Source organism: Dendropsophus ebraccatus, chromosome 9 (genome assembly GCF_027789765.1).
Source record: "Dendropsophus ebraccatus isolate aDenEbr1 chromosome 9, aDenEbr1.pat, whole genome shotgun sequence".
Lineage (NCBI taxonomy): Eukaryota > Metazoa > Chordata > Amphibia > Anura > Hylidae > Dendropsophus > Dendropsophus ebraccatus.
In genome coordinates, this window is record NC_091462.1 from 14,268,429 (window position 1) to 14,294,658 (window position 26,230).

The 26,230-nt window shown below is 46.6% G+C and overlaps 1 protein-coding gene across 14 annotated transcripts in view; it reads left to right on the forward strand.

Moving 5' to 3' along the window:
• The first annotated feature begins 24,681 nt into the window (after positions 1 to 24,681).
• Positions 24,682 to 26,230, forward strand: part of R3HDM1 (R3H domain containing 1) — an 85,111-nt gene continuing 83,562 nt past the window's right edge. For 12 of the 14 annotated variants that reach the window (XR_011364504.1, XR_011364502.1, XR_011364503.1 and 9 more), the window contains exon 1: positions 24,682 to 24,792. The gene's annotated coding sequence lies outside the window, so the exon portion shown is untranslated. Of the gene's footprint in view, positions 24,793 to 25,241; positions 25,264 to 25,306; positions 25,328 to 26,230 lie in introns of those variants that run through there. The other 2 variants (XM_069982621.1, XM_069982622.1) reach the window with 2 other exon arrangements.

A 26,230-nucleotide genomic window follows, 5' to 3' on the forward strand; every position in this document is an offset into this window, starting at 1 on the left:
CAGTTCCCTAAAATTTAGCCATATGATCGTCTGACTTGGCTATTAGGTGATTTTGCCTGGGGGTCTCAGGGGCCAGTGTTAGGGCCCTGTTACACAGACGGATCAGGCCGATTGGGAAGATTATTGCTCTGTGTAACAAAGAAAACCATCAGCCGAAGAAAACGATCTTGTTGTTCATGTCGATCATGCTGATCATGTGGTTTAGGCTAGCTTAAAGTGACTCTGTACCCACAATCTGCCCACCCCAAACCGCTTGTACCGTCAGATAACTGCTTTTATTCCCAGATCTGTCCTGGGGTCCGTTCGGCAGGTGATGCAGTTATTGTGCTAAAAAACTACTTTTAAACTTGCAGCCCTGTGCCAAACTGGCGTGACCTAGAGTGACTATGCATTAGGCTGGCACAACCTCTCTGTCCCCCCCCCCCTTCCTCATCATTAAGAATGCTCCAGGCAGATTTTCTACTATTCATCAGCTATGAGAACAAGGCACAGGGGCTGGATCATTAAGGCATCTGTGCAGTGCTCACTGCAGAGGAAAAGGAAAAATCCTGCCAGTGGAATTCCTAATGATGAGGAGGGTGGGGAGGAGGGATGGAGGGGTGATGCAAAGTTAGGGCACAGATACTTTAGGCCACGCCAGTTTGGCACAGGGCTGCATGTTTAAAAGTTGTTTTTTAGGACAATAACTGCATCACCTGTCGAACAGACCCCAGGACAGATCTTGGATTAAAAGCAGCTATCCGAAGGTACAAGTGGTTTGGGGGGGACAGATTGTGGGTACAGAGTCACTTTAAAAATAATTGTCCACCTGACATGTGTGAAGTATAACGTTTACAGGCAAGGGCTGCACTGACATCGCTAAACATATATATATATAGATAGCCCTTGCTGCCCAATTATCGAGCCGTGTAATAGGCTCAGTTATCGGGACATATAATACGGCCCTTAGTAGGTGGCCAGCTGGGCAATTTTCCTGAGCCCTTATCTCTTAATTTCCCATACACATTAGAACAAGTTGCCTGAAGCTGTCACTTTTGCCAGGACTGACACTGCCAACTTTCCCCTAACAATCTACTGTATTTTGACGAAGAGAAGATTTTGGCATGTTCAGTTTCGACGTTGGAAACTGAAGAGTCTCCAAGAGGCTTAACCCTCCTCACATCATTCAGAAGGGATGAATGCTTGGCTGAGATAAGCATTGATCGGGAGAGATAGTGTGTATGTACGGATACCTATAGCAGGCTCCCTGTACTCACCATTACCACTAAGCCTTAACTGCCCTAGAGCACCAGAGAATGTCAAGTGACTAGTATCGAGGGGAACAAAATGTTCAGGTTCGTCAACATTATGCCAACCCAAAGACTTAGCGTTTAATTCCCCAAAGCTGCAGAAGGTGGATGCTACCCTAGGGGGTCTTGAAAGACATGGATACAGCCATAGGCCATAAGATTCATCCATGTTTTCCTCGCAGCCCAAGGGCGGCATCCACCTCATGCAGCCTTGGAGAGTCAAACACAGAACATGTGGCTTTGGATAACGCTGCCGAACCCAAACATTTTGACAGATCCGCTGAATGCTAAAAGTGACTCTTTTCACTACCCAGTTTACAAGAAAATCGGTCTGGAAAAGTGGGCGCTTGTTTCCTCCTTCGGTCTTGTAACGTGTTATCATTTCTGCCTTCTCTTCTTACCTCTTCACTTTCCAAAAAGAAAAAAAACACTGCACTGCAGTGCTAGACTCTGCTGGTATTGTCTATGGGAACTAGCGTCTCTGCCTCAGGGGTTGAACATCTAAAGGGGCATCAGCATACAAGCAGTTTATGTACAGCTGGCTGTCATTCATCGAGAGGTGGCATAGTGGTGGCACAATGGTGTCGTCCCCGCAGTATCACCGCATGGCCCTAAAGAGAAGATATTTGTATTTAATGGCACCGTTTTAGGCTACGATATAATCCGAGACTGTTTCCTCTTCCTCGGTGCCACAGGCCACCATATTCTAGGAATACCTGGTGTCACTGCATGAAGATTAATGTATTTCGTTCGCATATGAACAGAACGTTTGCTGGTTGCCTCAGAAACCTGGTCGGTCTCCGGCCCTGGGGAGATGTTCGAGAACCAGCCGTAAGATTTCCTCACTTGGAGAACAGGCTGAGCAAGCAATAGCTGAGATATTAAGAGAAATGTTTAAAGGCGCTGGTTTAGCATGCCCAGGGGCGCTCCCGGGCACCGGGCACCTCAGCTGTGCGAGCGCCAGCGGTATCTTAGCTGATTTATGGCTTTTCCGATAGTCCTGTTTCTTACATTAGCTGTGAGGTTTCCAGGTGTGTACAGCCTGCGTGCGTTATCACCACAATCCTCTACCCCCTGCATGCACTTTATATGGTTTTCTGTATTTTTGTGTTTTTTTATGCCTTCACAATCTCAGTCTTGTAAATGTTTAATATACCTACAGGGCCGGATTAAAGGGAGGGCACCAGGGGCACGTGCCCAGGGGCCTCCACCACTAGGGGGCCTCCACCAGCCCAAACCTGGAAGTGGTGTCTGGGAGCCAGTCCCATGCTCAAAAAACATGTGGAAACCCTACCTGGACACAGCACTGGCCACACTGCATGCTGTCCAGGAAGGGAGGGAGTTGTAGGGTTAATTCTGTGTAAGAATCTCCCTCCTGGCAGGCTCAGACTCCCCCTGGTGGGTCTTTGAATGGATTCTTCCTGTCAAGCTTCCGAGTAGATGTCTCCTGCTGAGGTCCTCACTCCCCCCTCGCCCCTCGCCCTCACTGAGGAGAGGACAGTGTGGGACCTCAGCAAGGAAACCTGATCTCTCCAGCAGGGATGCAACATCTTGAAGCATGCTGGAGGATCTGTCACAGTGGCTTTCAGGCTGAAGGAACAGAGAAGAGCCAGAGGAGAGAAGATCTGTCATCTGCCCAGATCAGGTGAGTATGAGGCTTTCTTATGAATTGGCACATCAGAGCAGGGATATATACTATAGGGGCATGTATAGGGCCTGTGTGCAGCATATCACATGTAGCCTGTGTGCAGTGTATGATATATAGCCTGTGGGAAGTGTATGATATATAACCTGTGTGCAGTGTATGGTATTTAGCCTGTGTGCAGTGTATGGTATATAGCCTGTGTGCAGCCTATTATATATAGCCTGTGTGCAGTGTATGATATATAGCCTGTGTGCAGTGTATGGTATTTAGCCTGTGTGCAGTGTATGGTATTTAGCCTGTGTGCAGTGTATGATATATAGCCTGTGTGCAGTGTATGGCATATAGCCTGTGTGCAGCCTATTATATATAGCCTGTGTGCAGTGTATGATATACAGCCTGTGTGCAGTGTATGGTATATAGCCTGTGTGCAGCCTATTATATATAGCCTGTGTGCAGTGTATGATATATAGCCTGTGTGCAGTGTATAGTATATAGCCTGTGTGCAGCCTATTATATATAGCCTGTGTGCAGTGTATAGTATATAGCCTGTGTGCAGCCTATTATATATAGCCTGTGTGCAGTGTATGATATACAGCCTGTGTGCAGTGTATGGTATATAGCCTGTGTGCAGTGATGATATACAGCCTGTGTGCAGTGTATGGTATATAGCCTGTGTGCAGTGTATGATATATAGCCTGTGTGCAGTGTATGATATATAGCTTGTGTGCAGTGTATGATATACAGCCTGTGTGCAGTGTATGGTATATAGCCTGTGTGCAGTGTATGATATATAGCTTGTGTACTATAGATTCTACACAACCTTTAAGTACTTTCTGGTGCTCTTTACTGCTTCAGGTAGTTTATATGGTTGGGAACTGAAGATGGGACTTAGACTTGCAAGACCAGGTTCTGCCTGCGATTCACAACTGTATATGCTGCTGTGGGGGCTAACACAGTGGGCAAGAGAGCACAGAAAGTGCTGTGTTCTCGCATTGAATTAAGTGGGAACCCACCGCAATGCTCACCCCTCCCCGTCCTGTCTCTAGGGCCTGGCATCTTCCTCTGGACTGCAGCCTCTAGGGACCATCATATGCAGAACAGAGGAGGATGCTGAGCCATACAGCCAGGAGTGAGGAGGGGTAGGTGCTAAGTCCCCTACAGGAATCAGCCACCTATATAGATTGGTGTATGGTTTATTTGTGGAGGAAGAAAATGGGGGGAGCCCCCAACAAAATTGTTGCCCAGGGCCTCCACCAACCTTAATCCGGCCCTGTATACCTATGCTGTTGAGTTGTGCTCCAGAGCTGCTCTTACTACTGTAACTGGAACCATCGTCGGCCATCATCAGATTAACCAGGGTCAACTTTGGTCAATTGGTCAAAAATCTCAGGGATGTAGCTTTTCGTCACTTACGGCCCTATTACACGGAGCCATAATCAGCTGAATTAGGCTGATAATTACTCTATTAAAGGGGTAGTGCGGCGTTTAATATTTATTCACTAAATAACACACATTGCAAAGTTATACAACTTTGTAATGTGTGTTATTTAAGTGAATGGCCCCCTTCCCCGTATTCCCCCCACCCTGGAAGTGTGGTGCATTATACTTACGCATTCACTGTCGACCCCGGCCACCATCTTGGGTCGACGACGTCATCTTCGGGAGGCTGCCCAGACCGCTCCAGCCATCCCTCATGCTGGCCCCCCCTCTGGTGCGTCATCAGCTGCTCAGCCGCGAATGGCTGAGCATAGGAGGGGGGCCGGCATACGGGAAGGGCTGGAGCAGCCTTCCGAAGATGACGTCATTGACCCAAGATGGCGGCCGGGGTCAACAGCGAATACGTAAGTATAATGCATCACACTTCGAGGTTGGGGGGGGAACACGGGAAAGGGGCAATTCACTTAAAATTTTATTGGGCCCCCTGGTAGCCGCTGGCACGTACACTTACCACAGCTGATCGGTGTCCCGCGGCGCGGCTTTCTTTCCGGTCCCGCAGCGCCATTCAAATCCGGTGGGCACTCACATCCGCCTCATCAGTGACTCTTCTTCTCGGCCCTGTCATTATACGCCGGAAGTCACTCGCTTCCATGCATTCTTTATGGATGTTCAATTACAAGGCAGAGAAGAAGAGTCACTGAAGAGGCGGATGTGAGCGCGCGCAGGCTTTGACCAGCGCCGCAGGTCCGGAACGAAGCCGCTACGCGGGACACCAATCAGCTGTGGTAAGTATACGTTCAAAAATTTGTGAGCTGCTGCTTTAAATAACACACATTACAAAGTTGTGTAACTTTCAAATGTGTGTTATTTAGTGAATATTAAACACCGCACTACTCATTTTCATATAGACAAAGATCATCTGAGGACAACGATCAACGGCTGATCATATCTGCTGGTCCTCACCTAAAATCACTGACCGCCGACTGCGCATCGCTACATGTAATAGTGATATGCAGCTGACGCCCGATGATTGTGAAAAAGAAATAACTGTATACATTACCTCTCCACACTTTTGGTGTTCTCCTGCCCTCTGCTCGCCTCCCAGAGCCGCCGATGTAGCTTCAGAGCAGGTGTCTGAACTGACAGGCCACTGGGCCAATCACAGGCCGCGACAGTCCCAGCCAGTGATTGGCTGAGCGGTCTGTCAGTTCAGAGATTGCTTTGAAGCTGCAGCTGTGGCACCGGGAAGAAAGAAGAGGGCAGGAGAAGACCGGGAATGTGGAGAGGTAATGTGTACAGTTTAGGGCAAGGGCTGCACGGACATCGCTAACAATGTCGGTACAGCCCTTGCTAAAGATTATCGAGTCGTGTAATAAGCTCAGTAAACAAGCGCCGAGCTAGCAGATCATTGCTTGTCTACATTATTGATTGGTCCGTCTAATTTAGCGCAAAGGCTTAGATCACTGATTCAGCCCTGTATCCACATACCCTGGTCAGAGCAAAGCAACTTGTTGGCACACACCGTTCACCCCCAGCCAGGCCTGACACCCGGTACCATAACTTTAAACAAACAAAAAAATGTCATGTGACTCTGTTAGGCTCTGCTGATTGGCTGCTACAGCTCACAGATCAGTGAGCACTTTAATGCTTTTCTCTTGCACAATGGCTCCAAGCAACCTGGCTGTGCAGGGAACTACGCAAGTGCTGTATTCTCTTCTTTTCCAGAGGTCAGACCACTATATATCATAAATTGATGCCATGCGCCATTAATACATCATTACTTTATAAGATGGTAATACAGATATGTAAATTACTTCTACTTTAAAATGCTTCCAACATTTATCAGCTGCTGTATGTCCTGCAGGACGTGATGTATTCTTTCCAGCCACCTGCCACTTCTGTCCATGTCAGGAACTGTCCAGAGCGGTAGCAAATCCCCATAGAAAACCTCTCCTGCTCTGGACAGTTCCTGACATGGACAGAGGTGGCAGCAGAGAGCACTGTGTCAGATCGGAAAGAATACACCACTTCCTGCAGGACATACTGCAGCTGATAAGTTCTGGAAGACCTGAGATTTTAAAACAGAAATAAATTACAAATCTATATAACTTTATGACAGTGGATTTGAAGACAGTTTATTTTTCTCCAGAGTACCCCTTTAAGTAATGTAAGTGTGGAATGAAACCTCTCTATAAGGCCACTCCCTCATCTATATCTTATTTTTGTGACAGATTTATAGGCCCCTTCCCACCTGGCTATATACCATTGACTTCTGGAAATGACAACATAGGTGGCTTTAAATTAAATCCCTTTAGGGGCATTTCTTTATATGAAAGATTAAAGAGATTTAAAACAAAACATCAGATAATAGTAGATGTGTACGATTGTCCACCAATGTATTTCTAGTTTAAAAGTTCCCAGGCTGGGCTAAAAAAACAAACAAAAAAAAACACAAAACAAACAATAACAAAAAAAATCTGTACTTACCTGCCGCAATCCCCCTGATCAGCACTTCCTGGTCTTCCCTTGACCCCAAGATGTGCCCACTCAGCCAATCACAGGAGGCGGGTCAGTGCTGTGGTTAGTGATTGGCTGAGTGTGTCTTGTGATAACAGGAAACCAGGAAGTGGTCAGCAGCAGGGACGGGGAACTCAAATCTTTCTTTAGTTACCGAAATTTGGGTGAGATGATTCTAAGGCGTTTGCCAGCCGTATCCGCCAGTCGCCTGATAGGCAAGCGGGTGGAGGCACTACAAGGCGGGGAGGAGACGGGGCCAGGGAAAAGGGGGCTGGGCTTTATTTAAGATTGGAATATGCCAGTCTTGATAAATGTCCCCCCCCTTATGTCTCACAATACACAAGTCTCATCAGTTCATAAACTTATAATGGAGTCGGTGCACTAGACCAGTGATTTTCAACCTTTTTTGAGCCGCGGCACACTGTTTATACTTAAAAAATCCCGGGGCACACCACCAACCAAAATGGCAGAATATGACACTAAAACAGTACATATTATACATACAGTTAATAATATACATTCTAAATGTATTTATACTCACTCAGTGTGAAACCTGGGCCTGTTTTCTTCTCCCCCCTGTGCTTCTCTCCACCATACTTCTCCCACCATACTTCTCCTCCCTGGCTTCTCTCCTGTGCTTCTCTCCACCATACTTCTCCCCCTGCTTCTCTCCTGTGCTTCTCTCCACCATACTTCTCCCCCCTGCTTCTCTCCACCATACTTCTCCCCCCTGCTTCTCTCCCCCATGCTTCTCTCCTGTGCTTCTCTCCACCATACTTCTCCCCCCTGCTTCTCTCCCCCATGCTTCTCTCCATCATACTTCTCCCCCCTGCTTCTCTCCTGTGCTTCTCTTCCCCATTCTTCTCTCCTGTGCTTCTCTCCACCATACTTCTCCCCCCTGCTTCTCTCCTGTGCTTCTCTTCCCCATGTTTCTCTCCTGTGCTTTTCTCCACCATACTTCTCCCCCCTGCTTCTCTCCACCATACTTCTCCCCCCTGCTTCTCTCCTGTGCTTCTCTCCACCATACTTCTCCCCCCTGCTTCTCTCCACCATACTTCTCTCCCCCATGCTTCTCTCCTGTGCTTCTCTCCCCCATGCTTCTCTCCTGTGCTTCTCTCCACCATACTTCTCCCCCCATGCTTCTCTCCTGTGCTTCTCTCCCCCGTGCTTCTCTCCACCATACTTCTCTCCACCAAACTTCTCTCCCCCCTGCTTCTCTCCGTTGTTTCTCTCCCCCATCCCCAGGTTTCTCTCCCCCCCTTCCTCCTCACCTCCTCCGAGATGGTCGCCGCTGCTGTCCCCCTCACCTACTGGCTGCCCATAGGGCCCGAACGTGCTCCTCCAATCAGCGGAGACCGGGAGCGTGGTGCGCTGCGGCGGGCCGTAGCACACACGTTGATTGGATGTGTGCATCACGGCCCGCCGCAGCGCACCACGCAACCGCCCACATTATAATCCACCAGCGATCGCTGGGCATTACCGGGGAACAAAACACAGGGGCACCATAGTTTGGGGAACTTTCCCCGGGGCACACTGGTTGAAAATCACTGCACTAGACGATCCAGAGTTTGTTTTAGTAGCAGATTTTCTGTTGACCGGAGAGAATACACAGCATAATGTGATCCACATAGATTGATAGATTGTAGAAACGAAGAGACGGATGTCTGTCTATCACATTAACATAGATGACCCTCTCCGCTGCTTCACAATGATTCAGCTTTTTCATCATGGAGACACGGTGCTGTCACTTGTTAGCTCATACACCTGGGAGCTGAACATGGGGCCTCAATGCGTTTAGTGAGACATCCTTTAGGTTTGAATGGTCTCTCTGGAGGATTTCGTATGTAGTCATTTAACAACAAAGGTGTTCTGTCTCTTTAAGTGTAGTCCTGAATTAGCCCTAATTGGTCCCTTTAGTTTTCTTTCTTAGGCCTATACTGTGTATTACCCTAAGACCAACCTTAAGGGTGCATTTACACAGAGATTTATCTGACAGATTTTTAAAGCCAAAGCCAGGAACAGAGTATAAACAGAGAACAGGTCATAAAGTAAAGATTGAGATTTCTCCTCTTTTCAAAGCCATTTCTGGCTTTGGCTTCAGAAATCTGTCAGATAAATCTCTCTGTGTAAAGGCACCCTAAGGCTTTGCTTAAAGGGGTAGTGCGGTGTAAAGCATTTATTCACTATACAACTTTGTAATGTGTGCTATTTAAGTGAATGCCCCCTTCCCCATGTTTCCCCCCACCCACGCTAGACCTGGAAGTGTGGTGCATTATACTTAAGGAATCGCTGTCAACCCCGGACGCCGTCTTGGGACGATCACGGCTGAGCAGCCGTTACGGACGATAATCGTCCCATGGAATAGAAGACAACAACATTGTTCATGTCGGCCGATCGTTGCGTCGTTTGTCTTTCAAACATGTTGAAAGACAAACAACTCATACAGCAACAATCTGCTGCCGTCGCTCGGAGGAATAGGAGCTGCAGCAGCAGACCGTTGCTATATGCTATGGGCTACCCGGACGATCAGCGATCACCCGGGCAGCCCCCCCCCCGCGGCCCCCCCGTACTCACCCGCTCGCTGCTGTTGCATGGAATAGCGTCGGCAGTGAGTGAAGAACGAGGAGCGAACGAGCAGCTGTTTGCTCCTCTCAGTCGGCCCATGGAATAGGGCTCTTAGGGCAGTGAATATTATTGTGGAAGGCTTCTGACTCCCTTTTGTGTTTCTTAAAAGGGTTCTCCGGTTTCGAAAACCCTGTTTTATATACCTTATTTGTGAACTCTTAGCGCGGGGTCCTCTGTTAAGGAAGGTCATCTATTGGTTTGAGTGGAGAGAAGTTACAAAGAATATCTCTCTATCTCTCTGTTCCTGTGTCTTCTGATGTTCTTCACTACAGTGAGGGGGCTGAACATCACAACACCTGGCCCCTTTCCCTTTCTGGGCCCCTGTGCTAACGCTAACGCCGGCCCTGCTGTCCTGTCCTGCATAGGCTGTGTTCACACAACATATATGAAGAGAACAGCCGTTCTTGTCATATAGAAATTTGTTGCATTTCACAATGTATTAAACAACAGCTGTTGTGTGCTGTGTGAACATAGCCTACGACAAAAAATGCTAATTAGTCTGAAGGAAAAAGGAAATAGAAGGCAAACATTTCCCCAACAACAGAGAGCTATCAGTGGAAATGGTTACATAATGCTTTCAAGAGAAAGATCTCAGTCTAGGTTCTTTTTTTGTGGATGTCTGTCATTTTGAGGTCAAATAACATCTGTTATTTTAAAATAATGTACATTTTTCAACCTCAAAATGACGGACATTTGCAAAGACGGCCGTCGAATGGCCAAAAAAAGACTTGTGAACCTAACCTAACACACAGGGCCGTATTTACCACTAAGCACCCGTTGTTTATGTTTTAAGAAGTTAAAAACCATGAAAAACACGATTCAGACAATGTTGCTACATGTAGAGGAATGCATGTGGTCGAAACCTAAGATGGGGCGTATTTAGGTTTAGTGCCTAGGACAGCAGCAGTTGTTAATACAGCCCTGCTAACACAGAGTGTGTTGGAAGATGTTGGTTGTTCCCAGTCATCTGTGGCGCCAGTATCCTGTTTCTCCAAAAACAAGCCCAACCATGAAAATAAGCCTTAGCTTATGGAGTTTTTGGAGTGGGCTTGGAGAAGGACCATAGCTCCCAATTGTCCTGGACAAGTGCCCCACTACCTCCCACCACAGGAGGGCAAAATCTGTTCACCTGCTTCCAAGTCCTGCTCCATAGACCCCCTTTCTGCCTTATCTCTGTCTGGTATAGTGTATAGGTAATGGTGTATTTTTACCCCCCAAACAACATGAGTTCAAAAAGAAAAAGCTACCCTGTGGAGTACAAGAATGGAATCAAGCATAATAGGTAATTGTCGTTTATGGAAAAAAAATAAGACCTACCCTAAAAATAAGCCTTAGTCATTTTTTCTGAGAAAAATAATAATAATAAAAGAACCTGTCTTATTTTCTGAGAAACACTGTATAAAGAAATGTAAGACATGCGTGTATGGTCTAGCCCAGGTCACAATATACCCCGGAGGATAAACTCTATATTTGGGGGTGTAAAAAAGCCAGACTATATCCCTCCAAGTTATCATGTCACTGGTTTTATCAGTTCTAGCATAGGCTACAGTATACCCCAGGTAATATATTCTATACCAGGGGGTGTAAAACAGCCTAGGCCAGAATATATCCCTCTAGGACATCATGTTATCACTTCACTGGTTTTCTCACTTTATTTCTAATTTGTTGAAAAGTGCGTAGATCTTTTTTTTTTTTTTTTTTTCATACAGTTGCTTCCTCTTGTTGGGAAATACAGTACAGTGCTTACATGAAACTGACAGTAGATGGAGCTGTCCCATCACTGCATCATCTGCACTATTTTTTTGAGCAGGAGGAGGTTTTTATGGGCTGCGCAAAATTTTACGGTTGTTGCGCAGAAATCATCATTAGACGCCTAATACATCTTGATACATCTTGCTTAATTTACTCCACACTGGGTTCACACTGCATTTATGCAGTCTGTTTTTTTCATCCTTTGTCTGCAAACAAAATACGAATTAAAAAACGGATCAAAACTCATCTTTTATTTAGCGTACACAAAATAATGGTCAATCGCGTTTTTTGTGTACGTTAAAAAAACAGATGGATTTTCATCCATTTTTGATCCGTTTTTTTATTATGAAAGAGAATGGAAAAACTGATCAAAACGTGAGGCACACAAACGCTTCCTTTTTTCATCCATTTTTTAAAAAAAGGGATGGAGAAAAAAAACGACTGCCAAAACACAGTGTGAACCCAGCCTAAAACAGCTTGGCTAAAAAGCTACGCCAGGGTAGGATTTTGCACAAAAAACGAAAATTTGCACATGATAAATCTAATGAAAACTAGTTAATAGAACAACCCCCCCCCCCCCCCCTGCAAACATTGAAAAAAGGTTCAGACATTGGAAACTGATGTAAAATAGCACAAAATCCTTAATAAGTCTTGCACAGATATTTAAGAAGTACACAAAATCTCCTTATCAAAAAAATGTGCAAACACAATGATAAATGTCTCCTATGGGGGAGATTTATCTAACATGGTGTAAAGTGAAACTGTCTCAGTTGCCCCTAGCAACCAATCAGAATCCACCTTTCATTCCTCACAGACTCTTTAAAAAATGAAAGGTGGAATCTGATTGGTTGCTAGGGGCAACTGAGCCGGTATCACTTTACACCATGTTTGATAAATCTCCTATGTGTTTAGATTTTTAATATTTACATCAGTAGCTTCTCACTAAACTCAGCAGACAAAGCTGAATCCCCAATAAAATGTTAAAAAAATTAAGTATTTCTTGTGTATATCACTCACTGCTGCTGATTGCATGGGGGTGTAAAATGGCCTGATGGGGTATGAATTGGCCTAGGCCAAAATATACCCCAGGGTATAATCTAGTCTAGGCCAAAATATACTCCGGGGTATAATCTAGTCTAGGCCAAAATATAGTCTGGGCTGGGGGTATACTCTGGCCTGTTACAGCGGGATTGACTTGCTGTGGCAGATGACCCCCAGGTCACTACCCCTAGCATGACTGGCTTGTGTAGGCGGACAAGGTGTGGCAAAGAGCTGATCTGTGACACGGACTCTTAAGGCCCTATTACACAAAATGATTTTCGACCGTATTCGGCCAATATCGGCCGTTATGGCCGATAATCGTACCGTGTAATAGAAGGCAACGATCAGCCGACATGAATGATGTCGACTGATCGTTGCTGTTGTCTTTCTACATGTTGAAAGACAAACGACTGTGATAGCAGTGATTGGCCGTTGCTCCGTGGAATAGGAGCTGTGGCAGCAGACCGTCACTATACTCTATGGGCAGTCTGGACGATCTAGCGATCACCCGGGCAGTACCCCCCACACCTCCATGTGGCCCCTCCTGCACTTACGGGCTTGCTGCCGCCACAAGTAATAGTGATCGGGGAAAGATGAGCACGTGAGCGCTGACAGGGCTTGTTTGCTCCTCACAGTCACCTTGTGTAATAGGGGCTTTATTCACGGACAAGCGCCAGGGTCTGGGCAGGCAGCTGGCAAAACGTAGTCAAGAACTAGGCAAAAGGAGTGGTACACAATATGGCAAGCATGCAAAGGAATGCTTTCTCAATAGGCCAGAGCACTCATGTCAAACTCTGGCCCGCGGGCCAAATCTAGCCCACAGTGCCATTATTTTTGGCCCGCTGAGCTTTTCCATTGCTGTATTAAATCTGGTACGCCTGACGTTGCAGCAGATTATAATATTGATGGTACGGCCAGTCGCTTGGACTGGCTAATATGTGGAGGACTGGAGGACTGGCTTCTATATAAGAGACTATTTGGGGGGCTGGCTTCTACATAAGAGACTATTGGGGGATTTGGCGACTTTCTGAGACTATTGGGAGATCTTGCAACTTTCTAAGACTGTTGTAGAGAGCTGGCTAATATATAAAACTATGGGGGAGGGGTGGTATTGTATAAGAGACTATTTTAAGGACTGGTTTCCATATAAAAGACTATTGGGGAGGGCTGGCTACTATATAAGACACTATTGGGAGGGCTGGCTGCTATACAAGACACTATTAGGAGGGCTGGCTACTATAAGACACTATTGGGAGGGCTGGCTGCTATACAAGACACTATTAGGAGGGCTGGCTACTATATTGGGCACTTTTGAAAGGGCTGGCTACTATTTAAGACACTATTGGGGGCTGGCTACTATATAAGACATTATTGAAAGGGCTGGCTACTAAGTGGGTCTCTAATAGTAGGCCTGGCCAGTATGGGGGAGCTACTACATGGGGCACAATTATGGGATTACCTACTGCTTGAGGGATATAATGGGTAACTACCATGTGGGGACAATTACATTAGGATAGGCAGTGCCAGGAATGCTGCACGCTGCTCTGACAGTGCCAGAAACGTGGCATGCAATCTTCATTAAATATCATGGTTGGCCCGCGACTTTCTCCAATTTTTTTAATTTGGCCCCTTGTGTATTTAAGTTTGACACCCCTGGGCTAGAGGCACTAAAGATTTGGCAAGGAGCTAGAGAAAGAGGCTGGTTTAAATAGAGGAGGTTAGCGGCGAGCACCAATTTATGGTGCACTGGCCATTGAAATTTCAGACGCCAGGTGGGATTGCCACATGCAGTGCTATGCAGGAAGTGGGGAGCGTGGAGGGGTGAGTGAGAGGACTGGAGGGCGCCTGCAGGTGCAGCTGTGCCCTGACATCCAGGACCCGGCACCACCCGAGGTGTGGGTTGTGGCCGTGACACGTGCAGTGTGCATCAGTTTACAGCAAGTTTGCAAGTTTGATGTCCAGAAGAACAAAGGAACAACAAATGGGGAGAAACAGATCAATGTTTGTAACAGAACTGTAAGAAATTGGCTTAAGAAAATTAGATTTACATATAGAAAAAACAAATAAGGAACAACACTAACACCTAAACACAAGATAACATGGTTATGGGGGCTAAGGATAACAATCATAGAGAGTGGAGGAGGGGAGAAAAGTGACATCACTGATCAGTGATCGATCAGCATTGGCCAAGAAAACAATACTATAGGGGGCTGTAAATCGGGTGAAGGGACAATATTTCTTGCCAGAGCAAAGAGAGTTAAAGTGTCACTGCCGTGAATTTTTTTTTTGCAGAAATCAATAGTCCAGGCGATTTTAAGAAACTTTGTAATTGGGTTTATTATCCGAAAAATGCATTTTTATCATGAAAAATCAGTTTGAAGCTCTCCCCCCTGTCTTCATTGTTCTCCTATGGAGAGAGCTAAAGAAAAGACCAAAACAGGACAACAAAGAGTTAATCTACAAATCCCTCACGGGATATCTCCTGTGACAGTCACCAGTGACCTGTCTGAGCTCGGATTACAGCTGTCACCCAGCTCTGTGCCTGTAATCCTCTGTTATCTGCTTTCTGCTGCCGGCTAACTCCCTCCTTCCTCCTCCCCCCTCCCCTCTCCCTAGAGCAGACAGGGTACGACTCCTGCAACAAGTCACAATTTTCAGATTTTTCAGAGTGGATGAAAAAGAGGAAGGAGGGGGGGACCTGGGAAAAGGCTTTTTACATGCAGATAATGGCAGATTTGGCTAATAAACCCAATTACAAAGTTTCTTAAAATCGCCTGGACTATTGATTTCTGCAAAAAAAAAAAAATACGACAGTGACTCTTTAAAGCTTTTCTTCAGGATGGTGATGTCATCTCAATGACAGCAAAACTGTCCAGATCTCAATCCAATTAGAAATTTATGGCGAAATGTAAAAATACTGATCTGTGACAAGGTTGAAGTAAAATAATATCATCAGTGAACTCCGAGCCTCCGAGAAAAGCAGAGGGGGAGACCAAAGGACTAACTGGGCTTTTTTTGGTTGAATATTCCCTATATTTTCCTTCATTTGAGCTGGACAAACATCTGCCATTAATAAAATAAACTCATGTGTGAGGGATGTGTAATTATGCCAGACGGTTCCTATATTAAATGCTGCTTTATGTCATATCAGGGAATTGTGTATTTGCTACAAAATAAAAAATTCTGATGACCGTCCATTGAAGTGTGGGAATTCTATCATTCTTGTAACAGAGGTTATACCGCACCAGACATGTTATCTTTGTGATTCTGAAACCCAAGATCCCATACAAACTATTATACAATTCATCCCCAAAATGATTTTCTTCTGTGGGGATATAAGGACTGCCCTAGGAACATCATGAAAATGTGTGCTTTCGGCAGTTTTTTAACCATGGCACCATTACCCAAGGATTTTGACATTGCATGAGCTGGTTAAGCAGACTGTGTTATACATACTGGTGAAGCAGATTGTGTTATACATACTGGTGAAGGAGGTTGGTGTTATACATACTGGTTAAGCAGACTGTGTAATGGTTCGTTTACACAGGCAGATTTATCTGACAGATTTTGGAAGCCAAAACCAGGAATGGATTTGAAAAGAGGAGAACTCTCAGTCTTTCCTTTATGACCCGTTCCCTGTTTATGGTCTTTCCCTGGCTTTGGCTTAAAAAATCTGCCAGATAAATCTGCCTGTGTAAACGCACCATTATACATACTGGTGAAGCAGATTGTGTTATACATACTGGTGAAGCAGATTGTGTTATACATACTGGTGAAGGAGGTTGTGAAGATGAGGAAAAAATGAAAAAAAGGACCGCATAAGGCGCTGCTCCACATTAAAAAACATAAAGATTTTTTTAAAAAAATAAAAAGATTTGTTTCGGAGCCGGAACACAGCATATTGTGTTATACATACTGGTGAGGCAAAAACATAGACAGGAAGACAGCACGAGTTGAATAAGTAAATATTTATTCACCCATACATGAACAGCGACATTTCGACTAAAGCATGAGTCTTTTTCAAGCCTGGAGATTGTGTTATACATACTGGTGAAGGAGGTTGTGTTATACGTACTGGTGAGGCAGATTGTGGTATACATATTTATAAAGCAGTAGGAATCACCTACAGTACCTAGTTAAACTTACATACTTGAAAACCAAAAGTGACAATTATGGATTATGAAAAACTATCCTGTTTCTGACGACTGGAAAGATTGCGATGCCTACGAGGGCCCCTGTATACATTGGAAGAAACGTGCTTGGTATTTTTAAGTCACAGGGCCCAGGGGGGTATTATTTCTACCATATATACACACACCTTATGAGCGGTAAAATTCAGGGCTCTCCTCTTCCAGTAGAAGCTAAATGGAAGGAACTAGTCCCATCCTTAACGGATGAGAAGGGGAAAGAGGCCATGTCCCCCACATGTCGGTTTCGGCAGCTGTTAAAGGGGTTATCCAGCGCTACAAAAACATGGCCACTTTCTTACAGAGACAGCCCCACTCTTGTTTACAGCTTGGGCCGGGTTTTGCTGCTCAGTTCCATTGAAGTGAATGGAGCTTAAAGGGGTTATCCAGCGCTATAAAAAATGGCCACTTTTCCCTCTCTCTCTTGTCTACAGTTCAGGTGTGGTTTGCAATTAAGCTCCATTTACTTCAATGGAACTTAGTATGAAACCCCACCCAATCTGGAGACAAGAGAGGGGGGAAAGTGGCCATGTTTTTGTAGCACTGGATAACCCCTTTAAAGGACAACTCCCACAAAAAATTTTTTTTGCTCATTTAACACACATTACAAAGTTATATAACTTTGTAATGTGGTTAAATACCCGGCCTGGCCCCCTTCCCCCACTTTCGGACCCCCGACCCCCCACCCCGGAAGTTAAGGAATGTATACATTACCTATTACGATCGTCACGGTCCTCTTCTCCGGGGCGGCATCTGGTGACGACGACGTCAGAGCCGAGGGGCGGTCCGGGTCTTCTTCCTCCTCGGCGTCTTCATGCAAAGTGAATGGGGATGAAAAGGCTGCCAGTGCGCTTGCGCACCGGCAGCCTTTTCATTGGCTGGAGCGCATCACATGGCTTCCAGCTTGCTCAGCCCTGATTGGCTGAGCTTGCTGGAAGCCATGTGATGCGCTCCAGCCAATGAAAAGGCTGCCGGTGCGCAAGCGCACTGGCAGCCTTTTCCATCCCCTGGACCCGGAAGTTGGAGACATCGCTGGATGGCGGAAGGCGGCGACGGAGAGGCGGACGGCGGGCGAATCGAGTGGCGATCGTCACCGGAGAGATGGTGAGTATGGTGTCTGTGTGTGTCTGTGTTTTTTTTTTTTTTGGGGTCCCGCGGGAGTTGTCCTTTAAATACTGCTATATCCTATGAGAACCTTGGGGGAGATTTATCAAACATGGTGTAAAGTGAAACTGGCTCAGTTGCCCCTAGCAACCAATCAGATTCCACCTTTCATTCCTCACAGACTCTTTGAAAAATGAAAGGCGAAATCTGATTGGTTGCAAGGGGTTTAAACAGTATGGGGCCCCTGGTGTGACTCCTTGATTCCTTGCTTACCCGCCATACCTGAGGAGGATTTCTCTCCTTTGCTGGGATGGAGCGGAGTGACACCTAATGTTGTACTCTGTGAAGGGGGACATCGGCATAGCTTGTACTTTACTTTGGTGGACGACTGCATACCTCCCAAGTGTCCCTCTTTTCGAGGGACAGTCCCTACTTTTGAGCCAAGTCCCTGTGTCCCTCTTTGCCCCTTACATGTCCCTCTTTTTTGACCTATGAATTAGATTTGCATTAATAATGGTGTCTGTTTTTTTCCTGTATAATAGACCTAAACTTGCAGATTATACCATCATGTGGTGCAAGTTGGATCCTATAAATTGTTATATTCAGATGAATCGTGTGAAATTATGGCCTCTCACACGTGTAGACTTATTAATTTCTTTGGCCCCATACACACACATCTCTAGGTGTTACGGATACGTTTTGGGGCCATGATCCGTGCCCCCAAAAACAATTAAGCCATATGACACATATGACAGTGGGTCCCTACAAAAACGGACAGTTACTAACACACATTGGTAATCTGGTCCGCTGTGAACCATAAGTGTCCCTCTTTGGCCATCCAAAAAGTTGGGAGGTATGCGACTGTTTCTCTCTTAGGGTTATACCTATGTGTTGTCTAGCTTGTAGGCCTCTTTCTGGGGATTCTATACTAGATTTTTCAATATTTGTACAATGTTGTACTCCTTGGCTTTGTTGTACAGCTCATACACTGCATACTCTAATCCTTTATCTGTGACTCCTGATATGTACTGTCATGCTATATTTTGTACAATTTCTATAAAATAAGTTTATCGGGGGGGATAAGCCAACTCTGGGGGTGTGTGGCAGTGCCTTACCCCACTTCCATCTTAGCTTGTTACCTCCTATCCTGCATTTGGACCCCCAGTGATTAGCCTGTTATTGTCTATTCTATGGATTGGGGATAACAAGATGAGATAAGAATACCCCTTTAAGGGTCCGTTCACATGTACAGGATTTGCAGCAGATTTGATGCTGTGTTCAGTTATTTAGTTACGTTGATATCAGATCTGCGGCGGATCCTTTACCTGTGAGCGCATCCTAAAGCGTCACTAGCGTCTTTATAAAAATCTGTCAGAGAGGCATGACAAAAGTTTTGATTGGTCTGAGTGTTCAACCCTGTACTGATCATGAGAACGAGATTGTGAAGAGAACAGAAGACTGCGCTGCAGTATGGTCCACTCCCCGTTCCGTGTTAGTGAACAGTCTGGCTCATCCGATTTGAGAGAGGGCCGCGCTGAGCTGACTTCTCCCAGCTTGTTCTCATGATCGGTACAGGTGTGAACACTCAGACCCGGACTGATCAAAACTTTTGACATGTCATATGTTCTTTATACCGACAGTGCACATGAACACTTTGCCAAGCATAGCGTCCATGTTTATAGGGGGATCAGGAGAGAAACACTTCACCACATAAACGTTCATCCCACAGCTATGGAAGGTGTACAGTCCGCTATACACCTCTGTACTTAGCTGCTCCAGGTCATGGCTGCCCGTCAGGGTCTATAGGGGCTTCCACCAGGCTTTGCCAGACCCCTGAGTCACAACGGTATATATATATATATATATATATATATATATATATATATATATATCGCCATGTGACTGATTTGCCATTCAGGACTCTGGGAAAGCTGGATGACTACCATTGTGAACATTCTTATTAGAAAATTATCCACTGTGTAGACAATGATCATAGAAGAAATGCTCGTAGTTTTGATGCAAGTGCTCTTGTGCACAATTTTATTTTTGCTCAAAGTGTAATCACAGACATAAATCCGACGTTTCGGTGGTGACACCTTTATCAGGGGTCTATGGACATGAAAATATATGGTATTACAAAGAGACAAAGTTACAAGGTAAGTAACGTGCAAGAGGGGCTGGGGTGGGTGTATGGGGAGGATGGGGAGTATATACAGAGGGGTCATGGACAAACAAACATCATAAGTGACAAGTGGTACATAAACATCTTATAAACACAGTAGTTGCTGGACGAGAAATGTGGAAGTTGATGGTAAGAGAGGGCATAGGACAGGGGTACTCAACAACTTTTAGTGAAGGTCCACTTACCGGGGTCTATTGTCAGGTGAAGGTCCGAGCTGAACATCAGTAGGAAACGTGTTTTGTTACTTTGTCACAAACGTTCAACTATTTATATACAGAATTGCTGCTTATTAGCGGGAAAACTGGCATTTTTTTCTTTCTCACCAGGCCTTTGATATTAGGTACAAAGGGGGTGACTGCCCTGGTAGTATATAGCCCCCCTGTTGCTCCCCCAGTAGTGTATAGCCCCCCCTGTGCGCTCTCCCTCAGTAAGTATATAGCCCCCTGTTGCTCCCCCAGTAGTATATAGCCCCCCTGTGCGCTCTCCCCCTGTAGTATATAGCCCCCTGTGAGCTCCCCCCAGTAGTATATAGCCTCCCCGTGCGCTCTCCCCCTGTAGAATATAGCCCCCTGTGAGCTCCCCCCAGTAGTATATAGCCTCCCTGTGCGCTCTCCCCCTGTAGTATATAGCCCTCTGTGCGCTGTCCCCCAGTAGTATATAGCCCCCTGTGAGCTCCCCCCAGTAGTATATAGCCCCCCTGTGCTCTCCCCCTGTAGTATATAGCCCCCTGTGAGCTCCCCCCAGTAGTATATAGCCCCCGTGAGCTCCCCCCAAGTAGTATATAGCCCCCCTGTGAGCTCCCCCCTGTAGTATATAGCCCCCTGTGAGCTCCCCCTGTAGTATATAGCCCCCCCGTGCGCTGTCCCCCTGTAGTATATAGCCCCCTGTGAGCTCCCCCCAGTAGTATATAGCGCCCCTGTGCTCTCCCCCCAGTAGTATATAGCCCCCTGTGAGGTCCCCCCCAGTAGTATATAGCCCGCCTTGTGCTTTCCCCCTGTAGTATATAGCCCCTGTGAGGTCCCCCCTGTAGTATATAACCCCCTGTGCGCTCCCCCCAGTAGTATTTAGCCCCCTCAGTAGTATATAGCCCCCTGTGAGGTCCCCCCTGTAGTATATATCCCCCTGTGCGCTCCCCCCAGTAGTATATAGCCCCCTCAGTAGTATATAGCCCCCTGTGAGGTCCCCCCTGTAGTATATAGCCCCCTGTGCGCTCCCCCCAGTAGTATATAGCCCCCTCAGTAGTATATAGCCCCCTGTGAGGTCCCCCTGTAGTATATAGTCCACCTGTGCGCTCTCCCCTTGTAGATGCCCCCCAGACAGAAAAAAAAAATAACAAAAACAACTCACCTAGCACCTCGTTCCCCGCTGCGGCTGTCTTCTTCTCTTCCCGTCGGTCCGGCCCCCGGCTGATACGCGCTCTGTAGGGATGTTCCGGGGATTCCCCAGCAGGGCGCGCATCAGTGACCTCAGCGTACGCCGCCGGCCTGCACTTCCGGGAAGGACAGGCCGGCAGCGTACACTGAGGTCTGTGGTGCGCGCTCTGCTGGGGAATCCCCGGGACATCCCCAGAGAGCGCGTATCAGCCCCCGACACTGCCCCCAGCCCCACAGGCGTACTGACATCTAAGGACAGTACGCCTATGGGGCGGGAGGCAGTGCGGTGGGGAGCGGGACGGACCGGATCCGGGGCGGTTAGGAGGTCTGACCAGGGGTCCGGACAGCTGGCCTCCGCGGTCCGGGTTCGGACCGCGGTCCGCCAGTTGAGGACCCCTGGCATAGGATATTCCGTAGCTATGAGGAAATACACAGAAGTTAGTACTGTATACATGTTGCATCAATCATATATGATAGTAGGGCGAGATTAGTATGCAATGCATGCAGCAAGGATGCTGTAGAGTATAGGATAGAATGAAATAATAGGGTCAGATTGAAATAGCAGTAGATGGGAATACCTGTGTAAGTGAACAACTGTATATAGATGGCAGGGTAGTGTCCCGTAGGTCTGCTGTGAATGAAGGGAGGAGCAGGTTAAGGGGGGGTACGGTATGGGACTATAGCGATGTGAAGAGGGAAGATGTGAGTAGTTACCTGGTTGGTAACATGAGATCTGAATGAGGCTGGGGTCCGAGTGGGCTCGGTGGAGGCAGGCGTCGGACAGTGAAACTGTAAGACAGCAGGTCGGTTAGGTGGTAGTGGACGGTAGTCCAAGTCAGGGGCGAGGGTAATGGGGATATTTACCCACGGCAGGCGTTCTCCGGGATCCGGCGGAGCAGAGTCGCGCTGTGATGAGATCACACTGGGATATACTTTCTAAAGCATATCCAGACATTACAGAATTCCAACAACCACCCCGGATGTGCCATAAACGCCCGCCTAATCTTCGTGACCGCCTGGTCAAGGCTGACATCGGTCCAACCAATAAAACAAGCAGACAAACCTTCCTCGCATCACAGCGGAAAGGCACATTCCCATGTCTACATTGCCACCAATGCTCCAATGTTACCAAGGGTCCCTTTGTCACACACCCTCACAATGGTAGACAATTCCCTATAAAAGGCTTCTTTACATGCGACAGCTCCTATGTCATATACCTCATCAAGTGTCCATGTGGCTTGGGTTATGTAGGAGAAACTACACAACATGTTAGGGACCGCATCTCCCAACACAAATCCACTATCCGCTGTACCAAAACACTCCTACCTATACCCGCCCATTTCATCACAACGAGACATAACATATCACAATTACGTTTTCAAGTACTTGAACAAATCCCCTTGGCTCGCCGAGGAGGCAACAGGATCCAGAGACTGAAAGAACGTGAGGCCTTCTGGATCCACACCCTTGGTACCCTGGAACCTAATGGACTCAATAGAGAATATGAAATGTACTACTAACGCTTTATTATGTACTATATGTGTTGATTCCTTGATTGATGTTGATCGTTCATCATATTCATGTTTACCTCCTCATAGGTCAGACCATGACTTCATTACATCCAGCACAGGTAGTATGGGCAAGTAGTAATAGTAGCAATCCCCCCTATGCATGTATTCCTCCTTCTACGATTTCCCTACTCTATATCTCTTTTCTGTGTCCCCAACATCTATACCCTGGATATATATACGTATACATCCATACCTTGGAGATGTATACTTATATATATATCTCCCCCTCTTTGGACCGTACTCTATGCTCACCTAACACTACATGACTACAGTCCGGACTGCAGTCCGTTCCACATATTTCCCTACTCCCCACGAGATCTCTCCATAGCGCATCAAGGCCCCGCCCCCTCCTCTCCTCGGAGCTGCACACCAAGCCACTCTCCGCCCTCTCTCGCACAGAGGCCCGCCCCATACAACCCATCCCGGCTCCCAGCGCTGTCACATCGCGCCTGCGAGATTTAGATGCGCTCATCCCCCGGCTTCCATATGCGCCGCCCCTATAAGACGCACTGACGCCGCAGCGTCCACGTCATCACAGCGCGACTCTGCTCCACCGGATCCCGGAGAACGCCTGCCGTGGGTAAATATCCCCATCACCCTCGCCCCTGACTTAGACTACCGTCCACTACCGCCTAACCGGCCTGCTCTCTTACAGTTTCACTGTCCGACGCCTGCCTCCACCGAGCCCACTCGGACCCCAGCCTCATTCGGATCTCATGTTACCAACCAGGTAACTACTCACATCTCCCCTCTTCACATCACTATAGTCCCATACCGTACCCCCCCCTTAACCTGCTCCTCCCTTCATTCACAGCAGACCTACGGGACACTACCCTGCCATCTATATACAGTTGTTCACTTACACAGGTATTCCCATCTACTGCTATTTCAATCTGACCCTATTATTTCATTGTATCCTATACTCTACAGCATCCTTGCTGCATGCATTGCATACTAATCTCACCCTACTATCATATATGATTGATGCGACATGTATACAGTACTAACTTCTGTGTATTTCCTCATAGCTAGGGAATATCCTATGCCCTCTCTTACCATCAACTTCCACATTTCTCGTCCAGCAACTACTGTGTTTATAAGATGTTTATGTACCACTTGTCACTTATGATGCTTGTTTGTCCATGACCCCTCTGTATATACTCCCCATCCTCCCCATACACCCACCCCAGCCCCTCTTGCACGTTACTTACCTTGTAACTATGTCTCATTGTAATACCATATATTTTCATGTCCATAGACCCCTGATAAAGGTGTCACCACCGAAACGTCGGATTTATGTCTGTGATTACACTTTGAGCAAAAATAAAATTGTGCACAAGAGCACTTGCATCAAAACTACGAGCATTTCTTCTATGATCATTGTCTACACAGTGGATAATTTTCTAATAAGAATACCTCTACTTTCCACTTGGAATTAATATACTGAGTGCTACTCCTTACGCCTACACTACCATTGTGAACATTGTTATAATGACATAAAACGACAACTCGAAGGCGATGAAATTTATTTTATTTTATTTTTCGCCTTCACCCATCTTGTTATATCCGACAATCGTATACATTCATATTTATTCTGCGCTAAAAATCACTGAAACCGCTCCGTCCCTATCCGGCCATCCAGCAGGCGCGACCCTGGGAAAGCCGGCTAGGCACATGTGTCCATTCACATTCTGCTGCCTGCTGGCTGCCTGTTATCTCTCAGGCTGCCAGAGCTGACATCTCACTGCAGCCCCCTGCTGGCTCATTGTCTGCACAGAGCATGCTCTGCTGCAGTGCATTGTGGGCCATGTAGTTTCCACACCCCAGCACTCCCCTCCACTCTCATACAGGCAGAAACTACAATCCCCATCCTAGCTGGTGTCAGAGCCCGATGCATTGTGGGAGCTGGAAAAAAAAACAATTCTGTATCTCCTCTAAGCTGTTAGGGGTGTGCCTTGTCTGCACAGTGTACACAGATTCCAAGTGCCGACCAGCTGAATATTTCATTGCAGCCTTGGATGGGACTGGGGAAGAGGACATAATGTAACTCAAGAATAGTAACAAGATAAGTAAAGCAAAGTGTTTGCAAAGTTCCTCAACATTGTGTAGATTTCTCCTGCAAAATGATGTTCAAAAGTGTTTCCAGCTCCAATGCAGCCGCCTACCCCCCCTCCCCTCTTCCTCCTCCTCTTCTCCTCTTCTCTCTGTAGGTGTTGATATGACCTATGAGTGGGTAATGTTCTCTGCCTGCATGTTCGTCTTGTCTGCCTGCCTTGTCGTCCATGGAAATATCCATAGTCTCCCCCTTCCAGGCTAGCGTAACCTAATCCAGCGGGGTGTTGGAGGCTGCACATCCCTCCGTCTTGTCGCTGTGTGTCATCGAGCGGTCTCCACCGTCACCGTCCTCTCCCGGAGGGTCTCCGTTATGGGGGTGGGAGGGTGGGGGGACACATGGCTGCCGAGGGGCTGCAGCCCTTGAGGGGTTAAATCCTTTGATTGGCTCGGTGTGTTTGCAGGAGACGGATTTGGCAGCGCGTCTTGTGAGTGATCTCTATTTCTACCTGTCCGTATTCCCATCCCTTCTTATTTTCCGTCTTGCCATAGGTAAGCAGTCAATCCATTTAAAAAAAGAAAAAAAAAATCCCTCTCCCTTTAACACAGGGGCCTCCATTTAACTGCAATACACATGCATACTGTACAGAACAGCTGTTGTGCTGATACCAGGTAGCGCCCCCAGTGGCCGCTGCTATAAATAAATAGTCATTAATGTTAATGAATAGGGTTTACCGAGTGCAAAATGTGAATTTTTTTTTTTTCATACAACGGATTCTGCTAAGACTCCTGGCGTATATGTCTATAGAATATATTCCGTATATATATATATATATATATATATATATATATGCGTGGTATAGGTGCAGCATGTGCATTGCCCAGCCTTACAGCCAGGCTCCATCCTCCCGTGTTGCTATAACATCTTCGGTGAACGCCGCGCTGGGAGGCTGAGGTTAGGTAAGGACGTTTTATTCTAGCTAAAGGAACCAATTAAACATGTCAGTGGACCGGATCTTTGTCCCCCCCCCCCCCCTCCGCCCTTCTTTCGGTGGTGCAGGTTGCATATAAACATGTCTTATTGTTCGGGCTCCTCCGTCCCCCATTAATCATTTTAGCACTTTATGCTTTTAGATATTCAATGAGTTCTTCTGGCAATTCATATATCACTTATACTGTACATTTTCTTTCCAAGAAGGATGGGGGGGAAAGGATGAAGGGGAAGGAGGGGGGCTAAGAAAATCGAACAGCTGTGTTCTAAATCTGGAAATTGTAATATATAAACCCTGCAGCTGAACCACCATTCCGAGACGGATGGCAACAATTCCTACTGAAGATGCCCACTATTATTTTTTTTCTTTTTCTTGTTCCTTTTGCTCGGTCAGTTTAATTCAATAGCGTACATTCAGTATCGCAGCCAACAAAGGAACAGCTTGACACGTTTTCTAGTAAAAT